Source organism: Nerophis lumbriciformis, linkage group LG09 (assembly GCF_033978685.3).
Source record: "Nerophis lumbriciformis linkage group LG09, RoL_Nlum_v2.1, whole genome shotgun sequence".
In the NCBI taxonomy this organism is placed as follows: domain Eukaryota; kingdom Metazoa; phylum Chordata; class Actinopteri; order Syngnathiformes; family Syngnathidae; genus Nerophis; species Nerophis lumbriciformis.
The window spans coordinates 51,634,248-51,647,863 of record NC_084556.2 but is presented as its reverse complement, the minus strand read 5'-3'; positions in this window follow the sequence as shown (position 1 = coordinate 51,647,863).

Here is a 13,616-nt window from a genome sequence, read left to right as displayed (position 1 = left end):
TCTGAGCACTCCCCACAGGACTTCCCGAGGGACACGGTCGAATGCCTTCTCCAAGTCCACAAAACACATGTAGACTGGTTGGGCAAACTCCCATGCACCCTCAAGGACCCTGCCGAGAGTATAGAGCTGGTCCACAGTTCCACGACCAGGACGAAAACCACACTGTTCCTCCTGAATCCGAGGTTCGACTATCCGGCGTAGCCTCCTCTCCAGTACACCTGAATAGACCTTACCAGGAAGGCTGAGGAGTGTGATCCCACGATAGTTAGAACACACCCTCCGGTTCCCCTTCTTAAAGAGAGGAACCACCACCCCGGTCTGCCAATCCAGAGGCACCGCCCCCAATGTCCACGCGATGCTGCAGAGTCTTGTCAACCAAGACAGCCCCACAGCATCCAGAGCCTTAAGGAACTCCGGGCGGATCTCATCTACCCCTGGGGCCTTGCCACCGAGGAGCTTTTTAACTACCTCAGCAACCTCAGCCCCAGAAATAGGAGAGCCCACCACAGACTCCCCAGGTACTGCTTCCTCATAGGAAGACGTTGTTGGTGGGATTGAGGAGGTCTTTGAAGTATTCCCTCCACCGATCCACAACATCCGCAGTCGAGGTCAGCAGAACACCATCCTCGCCATACACGGCGTTGACAGTGCACTGCTTCCCCTTCCTGAGGCGGCGGATGGTGGTCCAGAATTGCTTCGAAGCCGTCCGGAAGTCTTTTTCCATGGCTTCCCCGTTTTGACCAGTTTCACAAATTATAGAAAACAATGGGAGCCGCAAACATTTTAAATGAAATGACACTGTATATAAAAAAAAAAAAACTGCTTTGTGCTATGTATAAACCAGGGGTCTCAGACACGCTGCCCACACCTCTATATGGATTTTTTAAGCTGATGCGGCACGCAGGTTTTGAACGAACAGCGCTTGCCAGCGTCATGCGTGCCGTGATGGTACAGCATATAGCACCCACCACAACCAGCGTGCCTGATCAGCCACATGTTATATGGGGCTTCCGCTTGCTCACATAGGTGACAGCAAGGCATACTTGCTCAACAACCACACAGGTTACACTGACGGTGGCGGTATAAAAAAAAACTTTAACACTCTTACTAATAATGCGCCACACTGTGAACCCACACCAAACAAGAATGACAAACACATTTCGGGAGAACATCTGCACCGTAACACAACATAAACACAACAGGACAAATACCCAGAATCCCATGCAGCCCTAACTCTACCGGGATACATTATACACCCCCGCTACTGTTCTCAACAAGGGACATAAGGCCCCTGTTGTTCCGGATACAGGGTCAAATAGGGCTGATCTTGCCAATAGTTTTAATACCTTTTTTGCTTCTATTGGGGAAAACCTATCTAGTAAAATAGGTCAACCTCCAGGGTATTCCTTTAAAGAATTTTTATCAGCTCCTTTTTCATGCAGCCAACCGACATCAATGAGCTTTATACGATCATTACGGACCTAAAGTCATCACATACAGCTGGAGTGGACGGGATATGTAGCAAAATCTTGAAAGCCATAGCAAAAGTGATCATAAATCCTCTCTGTCACCGTATAAACCTGTCACTTAGTGCTGGCATTGTACCCAAAATGTCGAAAAGTGGCAAATATAATCCCAATTTTTAAATCAGGTGATAAAAATCATACGAACAATTATAGGCCAATTTCAATTTTACCAACATTCTCAAAAATATTTGAGAAAGTGGTCTTTAACCGACTGAATGGCTTTCTGGAAAAACTAAATACCCTTGTCCACTCCCAATATGGTTTTCGTAAAAAAAGCACCACCTGAAAGGCGATACCCATACTTGCCAACCTTGAGACCTCCAATTTCGAGGGGTGGGTGCGGGGGGCGTGGTTGGGGCGGGGGCGTGGTTAAGAGGGGAGGAGTATATTTACAGCTAGAATTCCCCAAGTCAAGTATTTCATATATATATATATATATATATATATATATATATATATATATAGCTAGAATTCACTGAAAGTCAATTATTTCTTATATATATATATATATATATATATATATATATATATATATATATATATATATATATAAGAAATAATTGACTTTCAGTGAATTCTAGCTATATATATATACATATATATATATATATATATATATATATATATATATATATATATATATATATATATATATATATATATATATATATATATATAAGAAATAATTGACTTTCAGTGAATTCTAGCTATATATATATATATATATATATATATATATATATATATATATATATATATATATATATATATATATAAATAAATAAAAGAAATACTTGAATTTCAGTGTTCATTTATTTACACATATACACATTGTTGCGTTTTGGACCAGTTGTTCCTCCCAGGGAATTCAAGTCACAATTCGCTCCCAAGTTCTTTCCGACACTTAAAGCTGAGTTGAAAAACCACCAGAGACAGAATAGGTATTATGTTGTATATTCTCAAAGCTTTGCCAATATACATTGATTGAGACCAGTCTAACCCTAGAACATTCTATTGCGCCTCCCAAAATGGTCTGTCTTCCCGATCCCACCACCCTCTCTCTCGTCCCATCTCTGTAGACAAAACAAATGCTAGTCAAAACACATTCCAAAGAACTCAAGGTTAACACACACAGTATACTTGCTGACAGAGCATCAAGAGAAGAAATGGAAAACACGAGCTGTTTTCAAATATGACTAAGAAATGAAAGAAGTACAACTTAAATTCGGATATATGTAAATATCTGCCTCCGACAACACACATAACACTCATCTACTCATTGTTGAGTTAAGGGTTGAATTGTCCATCCTTGTTCTATTCTCTGTCACTATCTTTCTAACCATGCTGAATACCCTCTCTGATGATGCATTGCTGTGTGGCACGCACAAAAGTGCTTTCATCAAATGCACTAGATGGCAGTATTGTCCTGTTTAAGAGTGTCACAACATTGCTGTTTACGGCAGACGAACTGCTTTACGGTAGACGTTCTTTACATTGTGGGAAAGCGGACTCAGGTACGCATGGAGCCGGAGGGGGCGAGGCCTCCAGCTGCGCCTGAATTTCGGGAGATTTTCGGGAGAAAATTTGTCCCGGGAGGTTTTCGGGAGAGGCGCTGAATTTCGGGAGTCTCCCGGAAAATCCGGGAGGGTTGGCAAGTATGGCTATACTCGACCTCTTGGAAAAGGTCAATGACTGTATTGAAGAAGGAAAATGCGGTATTGGTAGTTTTTTGGATCTATCCAAGGCCTTTGACACAATAGACTTTGAGATCTTATTGTATAAGCTATATCGCTATGGTGTCGATTGGTTCCGCTCTTACCTATACGGAAGGCAGCAATGTGTATGCGTCAATGATCACAATTCACCCTGTATGACCATAAATTATGGGGTTTCCCCAGGGATCCATCTTGGGGCCTCTCCTTTTTATCCTATACATAAATGATTTTGTAAACTCCTCCGAAACTTTTCATAAAATAATTTTTGCTGACGATACACATTTGTTTACCTCACACAGGAGCCTACACCATCTACAAGTAACTGTCAATTCAGAGCTTGTGAAAGTAGATTCCTGGTTCAAATGCAATAAGCTCTCACTTAATGTAAATAAAACAAATGTTATTCTATTTCGTTCTAATAAAAAGCGGACAAATACTGAGCACTGCCATATCAACATCAATGGGCAGGAAATATCAATCAATCAATCAATCAATCTTTATTTATATAGCCCTAAATCACAAGTGTCTCAAAGGGCTGCACAAGCCACAACGACATCCTCGGTACAAAGCCAACATACGGTGGGCTTTGTGGAGTACAGAGAGTGTACTCCACAAAATTCCTGGGGGTCATCATTGACGAATACCTCAATTTCAAATGTCACATTAGCCATCTGTTAAACAAATTATCCAAATATGTTGGCCTGTTCTTTCACCTTCGTCATTATCTTCCTCTTTATGCTCTACTCACACTATATAAAACTCTCTTTGAACCACATCTAAACTACTGTAATGTCATCTGGTGTAACACCTTCCCTACCTACCTTCACAAATTAGAATCCATGCAAAAGAAAATCATACGGGCCCTGTCATGGTCCAAGTTTAATGCCCCCACTCCACATCTATTCCATAATTATCATCTCTTAAGACTGACAGAGTTCAATATTTATCAAAATGCTTGTTTAACCTATCAAGTCATTTACAGGCTGAATCTCAGGCTCTGTAGCTTGGTTCCTATCTACCATCCCCAGCATGCCCACAACACTCGTAACTTAGATCTGATATCAGGGAAACATCGTTTACTGGATTGTACCGCTCGAAGTGTTGTATGTAGGGGACCAAAGATTTTGAGAGCCTCAAGATGCTGTATCCATTCTCCAACTTCAAAAAGAAACTGAAAACTTACCTATTAACCACCTATATTTAGACTACTGTTGGGTTTTGCATGGTTGAATGAATGTATGTATGTATGTGTATGCTTGCTTTAGTACTATTATCTTGTGTTAATCATATAGCGTTGTTTTTTGTTGTTGTGCTTGCTACCATGTTTCATCATTCCATGTATATACTGTCCTCAGGACCCCCTGTCAAAAGCTTCTTCTAGCTTATTTGGGAGACCCTTTCACGTACCAACATCTTTAAATGATGATATTCACTACTATTGTATTTGTTATATGGTATTGTGAATAAACTCGAAACTTGAAACTTGAAACTTCCGTGGCTAATCCTCTTTGGCAACGCGGTTTGTCCAAGTGGTGCTACCTTGGCCATTCCCAAAGGAGCAGCTGATCCATGACAGGCTACAGAGGGTCCGTCGGGGCCAGCAAGGACCTTCTCTGCTGGCCTAACATAACCAGAAATCATGATCATAATTTAAAGGGGAACATTATCACAATTTCAGAATGGTTAAAACCATTAAAAATCAGTTCCCAGTGGCTTATTTTATTTTTCGAAGTTTTTTTTCAAAATTTTACCCATCACGCAATATCCCTAAAAAAGTTTCAAAGTGCCTGATTTTAACCATCGTTATATACACCCGTCCATTTTCCTGTGACGTCACATAGTGAAGCCAACACAAACAAACATGGCGGAAAGAACAGCAAGCTATAGCGACATTAGCTCGGATTCAGACTCGGATTTCAGCGGCTTAAGCGATTCAACAGATTACGCATGTATTGAAACGGATGCTTGTAGTGTGGAGGCAGGTAGCGAAAACGAAATTGAAGAAGAAACTGAAGCTATTGAGCCATATCGGTTTGAACCGTATGCAAGCGAAACCGACGAAAACGACACGACAGCCAGCGACACGGGAGAAAGCGAGGACGAATTCGGCGATCGCCTTCTAACCAACGATTGGTATGTGTTTGTTTGGCATTAAAGGAAACTAACAACTATGAACTAGGTTTACAGCATATGAAATACATTTGGCAACAACATGCACTTTGAGAGTGCAGACAGCCCAATTTTCATCAATTAATATATTCTGTAGACATACCCTCATCCGCGCTCTTTTCCTGAAAGCTGATCTGTCCAGTTTTGGAGTTGATGTCAGCAGGCCAGGGAAGCTAGGGTCGATAGGGGGTTTAGCTCGCTCGTCTGCGGGAACAAACTGCCGCCATTGCTTGCCGTGCTACCGAGGGCCTTTGTCCCTGAATTGCTCACACACTCCGGCAGATTCAATGGGGGTCTGGCGGCAGATTTCTTTGACTTTATCGTTGGAAATGCATCTGCTTTGAGTGTCGCAGGATATCCACACATTCTTGCCATCTCTGTCGTAGCATAGCTTTCGTCGGTAAAGAGTGCGGAACAAACGTCCAATTTCTTGCCACTTTGGCATCTTTGGGCCACTGGTGCAACTTGAATCCGTCCCTGTTCGTGTTGTTACACCCTCCGACAACACACCGACGAGGCATGATGTCTCCAAGGTACGGAAAACAGTCGAAAAAACGGAAAATAACAGAGCTGTTTTGACCCGGTGTTTGAGAAAATGGCGGATTGCTTACCGATGCGACGTCACGTTGTGACGTCATCGCTCCGAGAGCGAATATTTAATTCGCCAAAATTCACCCATTTAGAGTTCGGAAATCGGTTAAAAAAATATATGGTCTTTTTTCTGCAACATCAAGGTATATATTGACGCTTACATAGGTCTGGTGATAATGTTCCCCTTTAAATTTTCTCTCGATTCTCGTACCTCAAGTGGACTTTCTTGTCTTGTTTACACACAACATACTTAAAGAACCACCCCTAAACAGAGGAGGTGGTCTGCGACACCACCTGTCTCCTACATACAACACTGTCCTTTCAATCATTCCTAAAAGACCCTGCAATTTAGCCTCCAGCAAATAACAGGAGTTAGAAACATTCTGGTCACAGAAGGTGACCAGAATGTCATTTGTTTACAACTGAATAGATTACCAACGTGGGGCTTTTTCCGACTATTTTGGACTGGTGTAGTCGAGCCGCAGCAATCGTTCTGCCACACAATACCTCAATGCTAACGATAGGGAAATTATATTCCAACAACTGTCGTTGGCTTTGACAGTTAGGATTGCTCGTTTGCATTAAACAGTTGTTTTTCCTCACAATAATAGGGCGAAACCATCCTTGCACAGGCACACCCTCCTGGTTTTGGCATATAAATATTTGGGGTTTTGACACCAGCACCTAGACTAGATTTAACCAAAGTCTTAGACTAGATCAGACCAATCTAAGTCTAAAATTAGATCTGACCAATCTAAGTCTAAGACTCGGGAGAAAGCGAGGACGAATTCGGCGATCGCCTTCTAACCAACGATTGGTATGTGTTTGTTTTTAAGTGTTGTAATGTTTTTAAGCCAAATTATTGGTAAACACAGTTTATGTATAATAATTTACGTAAAACCGCGAGTAATGAATAAAGTTTTCATCAATTAATGTATTCTGTAGACATACCTTCATCCGCTCTCTTTTCCTAAAAGCTGATCTGTCCAGTTTTGGAGTTGATGTCAGCAGGCCAGGGAAGCTAGGGTCGATATTCTTCTCTTGATCATCTTCGGTGGCATAAGGGACGGTGTGAGCCAAGACATCCAGGGGGTTTAGCTCGCTCGTCTGCGGGAACAAACTGCCGCCATTGCTTGCCGTGCTAGCGAGGGCCTTTGTCCCTGAATTGCTCACACACTCCGGCAGATTCAATGGGGGTCTGGCGGCAGATTTCTTTGACTTTATCGTTGGAAATGCATCTGCTTTGAGTGTCGCAGGATATCCACACATTCTTGCCATCTCTGTCGTAGCATAGCTTTCGTCGGTAAAGTGTGCGGAACAAACGACTGACCATTTTCGTCGGCTTTCCCCACACCCTCGTATTTTGAACAACATTCGTCCAATTTCTTGCCACTTTTAGCATCTTTGGGCCACTGGTGCAACTTGAATCCGTCCCTGTTCATGTTGTTTCACCCTCCGACAACACACCGACGAGGCATGATGTCTCCAAGGTACGGAAAACAGTCGAAAAAACGGAAAGTAACAGAGCTGATTTGATTCGGTGTTTGTAATGCGTTTGAGAAAATGGCGAATTGGTTAACGTGACGTCATCGCTCCGAGAGCGAATAATAGAAAGTCGTTTAATTCGCCAAAATTCACCCATTTAGAGTTCGGAAATCGGTTAAAAAAATATATGGTCTTTTTTCTGCAACATCAAGGTATATATTGACGCTTACATAGGTCTGGTGATAATGTTCCCCTTTAAGACAACAACAATAACAAAACAATTTAAAATTTAAAAACATAATAAAATGTTAAAAACATCACAGCACAGCAGATCTCTATGAGAGGTAAGCAAGTAATAAAGTAGTGAGTGTTCAGGTAAGTGCAGAGTTTAGGGCAATGACAACTCTAGGATAGAAACTGTTCTTCAGTCTATTTGTCCTTGCTTTGATGGTCTTATAGCACCTCCCTGAGGGCAAGAGTTCAAGCCAGTGGTGACTTGGGTGGGATGAGTCCCTGAGGATGCTGTTTGCTCTCCTGTTGCAGTGTCTCTTATACAGGTCCTCTAGAGATGTAAGAGGACATGCAGTGATCCTCTGGGCCGCGTTTATGACGCCCTGTAATCTCTTTCTCTCTTCCACCGTGCAGCTAGAAAACCACACGGAGATGCCGCGTGGTCTATACTATGTGGTCAACACTGGTCTATACCAGCGATTCTCAAACTGGTACGCGGGTAGTGGTGCGCCATGGTTTTTTTCTAAAGGTGGTACCCTGCGGAAAAAGTCTGAGAACCACAAGGACGTGTTTGCGGTTCAACATTCAGCGTCTTCCGTATTGACGTGTTTGCAGTGGCGGGCCGTGCGTTTCCCGTCTAGGCCAATCAGTGATGTCCGACTTCAACGATTACCTCTCAAAATAGCATAGTTGACGTCACCACTGGAGAAATACTATACAGGAACACATTTACGCACTCCTGCGCATTGAACCACCTCAACAGTGTACAAAACGGGTTATTTTCTGGCGCATTTAAAAATCAATGAACCCTGTTGCGTTTGAACCAGTTGTTCCTCCCAGGGAATTCAAGTTGCTGGCCACTCCCAAGCTCTTTATGACTGTACAGCTGAGTAGAAGAACCACCAGAGACAGAATAGGTATTTTGTAATTTTATCTCCAAAGCTTTGAAAATATAATGAGACCAGTCCATCATAGAACATTCAATCGCGTAGCTAAGATGGTCTGATCTAAAATATGGAAACCTTCTCTTCTATAAAGTGTCTCTCTCTCCCGCCCTCGTTGTCCTGTCTCTCTTTCCAGCCCAAACACATGCCCATTGTCCTCCTCAGCTGGGCACAGGAACAGATAAGGAAAAGGAGTATCTGTCGTCCTTACATTCCAAAGTCAAGGTTAGCACACAGTACTTGCAGACAACCAAAAGACCACAATTGGAAGAAGAACACTAGCTGTTTTGTAATATGATTACAAAAATAAAGAAGTAACACTTAAATACAGATATATGTAAATATCTGCCTCCGACAACCCGCATCAGCAATTAAAACATATATTATGTGGTACTGTCAAAATTAAAATGGTAAAAAACATTCAACGTGAAAAATAAGAAATGAAATATTTGAACTCACAATATGTTGAATACCCATTCAACGCCCTATAAGCCGGTGGTACCGCTCGTAGTCGGTTGATTCGAGTGGAAGTGGCGAGCATTTCCCCATTTCTACCATGAATTGATTAACGTGGAGCCCGACTTAAACGTGTCCTGGGTCTTCCCCGTGGCCTCCTACCGGTCGGACGTGCCCTAATCACCTCCTTAGGGAGGCGTTCGGGTGGCATCCTGACCAGATGCCCGAACCACCTCATCTGGCTCCTCTCCATGTGGCATACTTGCCAACCCTCCCGAATTTTCCGGGAGACTCCCGAAATTCAGCGCCTCTCCCGAAAACCTCCCGGGACAAATATTCTCCCGAATATTCTCCCGATTTTCAGCCGGAGCTGGAGGCCACGCCCCCTCCAGCTCCATGCGGACCTGAGTGAGGGGGTGACAAGAACTAAATCATCCAGACTAGAGATAAATTGTATTATTATGTTTATCTTACCTAAAATAAATATATTTATCAATTACAAAAAATAACTAAATCAATTTTTACTATATTTTGCTAAAAACATCAAAATTAATTGTGTTTTTATTTGTATTTTTTCTGACTCCTTATTACATCCAGCCATAGAATTATACATTAAAATAAGCATTTTTGAAATAATTAATTTTAGATGATCATAATAATTCATTTAAAATGACCATATTTCATTATTAAAATAATTGCTTGTTTATCAACAACTTTAGCATTTTATTCATTACATTTTGAAGCTCTCAGAAGCCAAGTTATGTTATATTCCTTAATATTTATTTATGCAAGTTTGAAGTATCAATTATCTAAACACAGTTTTGTTTGCATATTTTCAGGATGTAGATATATATATATATATATATATATATATATATATATATATATATATATATATATATATATATATATATGTATGTCAATATACACCTCCCCTCTTAACCACGCCCCCGCCCACAACCACGCCCCAGTCCCACCCCCAACCACGCCCCACGCCCTCACCCCCACCCCCATATATGTATATATATATATATACATATACATATATGTCTTAATAAGGTTATCCAAAAAATAGTGCTCGATACCGTAGTAGAGCGCAATATATGTATTTGTGGGGGAAAAAATCACAAGACTATTTCATCAATTTTTATTGATCTGCAAAAGGCTTTCGATACCATTGATCACCAGATTTTGGTAAACAAACTGGAAAACTATGGCATAAGGGGAGTGGCAGGGAAATGGCTGAAGAGCTACTTGAATGAGAGACAGCAGATTGTTCAGATCGACCAACATCAATCTACACCCATGAACATAACCTGTGGAGTCCCCCAGAGGTCGATACTGGGACCCACACTATTTATAATGTAAATCAATGAAATATGTAAAGTATCAACACTGCTGAAGTTCATCCTCTTTGCTGACGACACAACCATTACATGTGCAGGTGACGACGTTAAGCAACTTCTGGCCTCTGTAACTGAGGAGATGATCAAGTTAAAAACTTGGTTTAATACCAACAAATTGTCTCTCAATTTAAAGAAGACCAAAATCATGCTCTTTAGCAATCGCAAAAGTGAAATACCCATCAGGATTGTTATTGATGATACACCAATAGAATATGTTCAACAAAATTCATTCTTAGGAGTGGTAATAGATGAAAATATATCATGGAAGCCTCATATAAATTACCTGAGGACAAAAGTTGCTAAATGTGTTGGAATGATGAGGAGATCATGTCATTTATTGAACACCAATGCTCTGCTGTTATTGTATCATTCATTTATTATGTCATATCTAAACTATTGTGTTGAAGTCTGGGGAAATTGTTATAAATCTCATCTACAGCCTTTAGTCACTCTGCAGAAAAAGGCCATTAGGATTGTGTCCAATGTTCACTACTTACATCATTCAAATCCACTATTCATGGACTTAAAGCAACTTAAACTGCACCATGTGATCAATTTTAAAACTGCTCAAATTATGTTTAGGGCATCCCAAAACTCTCTACCATCCAATATACAAAACCTATTCCAGGATAGAGATGCTCACCATAGTTACAGTCTAAGAGGAAACAACAAATTATATTTGCCTAAATTTAGAACAACTTTAAAATCAATGTGCATTTCAGTGCGTGGAGTCAGTCTGTGGAACAACTTAGGGGACGAGTTAAAAACCTGTTCTAACATGATTACATTTAAAAGACTGTTTAAAAAAGAAGTACTGAAGAAGTACGAGGAGGAAAGAGAGTGATGCCCTCAGCACAGAGCGATGGGAGAGAAGTGTATGGTCAGAGAGTGTTTGGGCCTGTGTGTGTGTATGTGTGTGTGTGTGTGTGTGTGTGTGTGTGTGTGTGTGTGTGTGTGTGTGTGTGTGTGTGTGTGTTTTGTCTCGTCTTGTCTTGTTTTATAGTAACAGTGGTACTATTGTATTGTTAGTGTACAGGAGCTTTTCTTGTTTTTGTTTGTATAGTATTGTTCTTGTATTATATTGTTTATGTTAAATGTGGAATGAGTGAGAGGGGTTGGGATATTATAAGCATTTGCTTCATCCAACCCCTTTTCAAGCCTTGCATAAATGTCCCTGCCAAAATGTTTAAAAAAAAAAAAGTGTGTGTTGTACTGTGCAGGTTTGAAATAAATAATTCAATCAAAAAATCAATCTCTACAGGCCTGTTTCATGAGGGGGGTACCCTCAATCATCAGTATTGAGGGTACCCCCCTCATGAAACAGGCCTGTAGAGATGAAATAGTCTTGTGATTTTTTTCCCCACACATACATATATATACATATATATATATATATATATATATATATATATATATATATATATATATATATATATATATATATATATATATATATATATATATATATAGATGTTTGTCAATATACACCTCCCCTCTTAACCACGCCCACAACCACAAAATGGGTGAATTTTGGCGAATTAAACGCCTTTCTAATATTTGCTCTCGGAGCGATGACGTCACAACGTGACGTCACATTGGGAAGCAATCCACCATTTTCTCAAACACCGAGTCAAATCAGCTCTGTTATTTTCCGTTTTTCCGACTGTTTTCCGTACCTTGGAGACATCATGCCTCGTCGGTGTGTTGTCGGAGGGTGTAACAACACCAACAGGGACGGATTCAAGTTGCACCAGTGGCCCAAAGATGCCAAAGTGGCAAGAAATTGGACGTTTGTTCCGCACACTTTACCCACGAAAGCTATGCTACGACAGAGATGGCAAGAATGTGTGGATATCCTGCGACACTCAAAGCAGATGCATTTCCAACGATAAAGTCAAAGAAATCTGCCGCCAGACCCCCATTGAATCTGCCGGAGTGTGTGAGCAATTCAGGGACAAAGGTCCTTGCTAGCACGGCAAGCAATGGCGGCAGTTTGTTCCCGCAGACGAGCGAGCTAAACCCCCTGGATGTCTTGGCTCACACCGCTTCTACCGTCCCTTAAGCCACCGAAGATGATCAAGAGAAGAATATCGACCCTAGCTTCCCTGGCCTGCTGACATCAACTCCAAAACTGGACAGATCAGCTTTTAGGAAAAGAGAGCGGATGAGGGTATGTCTACAGAATATATTATTTGATGAAAATTGGGCTGTCTGCACTCTCAAAGTGCATGTTGTTGCCAAATGTATTTCATATGCTGTAAACCTAGTTCATAGTTGTTAGTTTCCTTTAATGCCAAACAAACACATACCAATCGTTGGTTAGAAGGCGATCGCCGAATTCGTCCTCGCTTTCTCCCGTGTCGCTGGCTGTCGTGTCGTTTTCGTCGTTTTCGCTTGCATACGGTTCAAACCGATATGGCTCAATAGCTTCAGTTTCTTCTTCAATTTCGTTTTCGCTACCTGCCTCCACACTACAACCATCCGTTTCAATACATGCGTAATCTGTTGAATCGCTTAAGCCGCTGAAATCCGAGTCTGAATCCGAGCTAATGTCGCTATAGCTTGCTGTTCTTTCCGCCATGTTTGTTTGAGTTGGCATCACTATGTGACGTCACAGGAAAATGGACGGGTGTATATAACGATGGTTAAAATCAGGCACTTTGAAGCTTTTTTTTAGGGATATTGCGTGATGGGTAAAATTTTGAAAAAAACTTCGAAAAATATAATAAGCCACTTTTTGTTGGCTCTTGCTTGCTGTTTTTTCCGCCATGTTTGTTTGAGTTGGCATCACTATGTGACGTCACAGCAGGGCCGGCCCGTGGCATAGGCCGTATAGGCAAATGCTAAGGGCGCCGTCCATCAGGGGGCGCCACGCCAGTGCCACAAATGTTGGAGAAAAAGAAAAAGAAGTTGGTACTATTATTTCTAAATACAAAAAATAATCCCACGTTAATTAAAATGCAAAGTAGAGCCTATATAATAGAAATATTATTTGTTACAATATTACGCAACCCCCCCTCCCCCCGCACGGTGCGCCCCCTCCCTTCCCGTATCATGACTCTTTTTGGACGTCACCACATCAAAAAATCAACA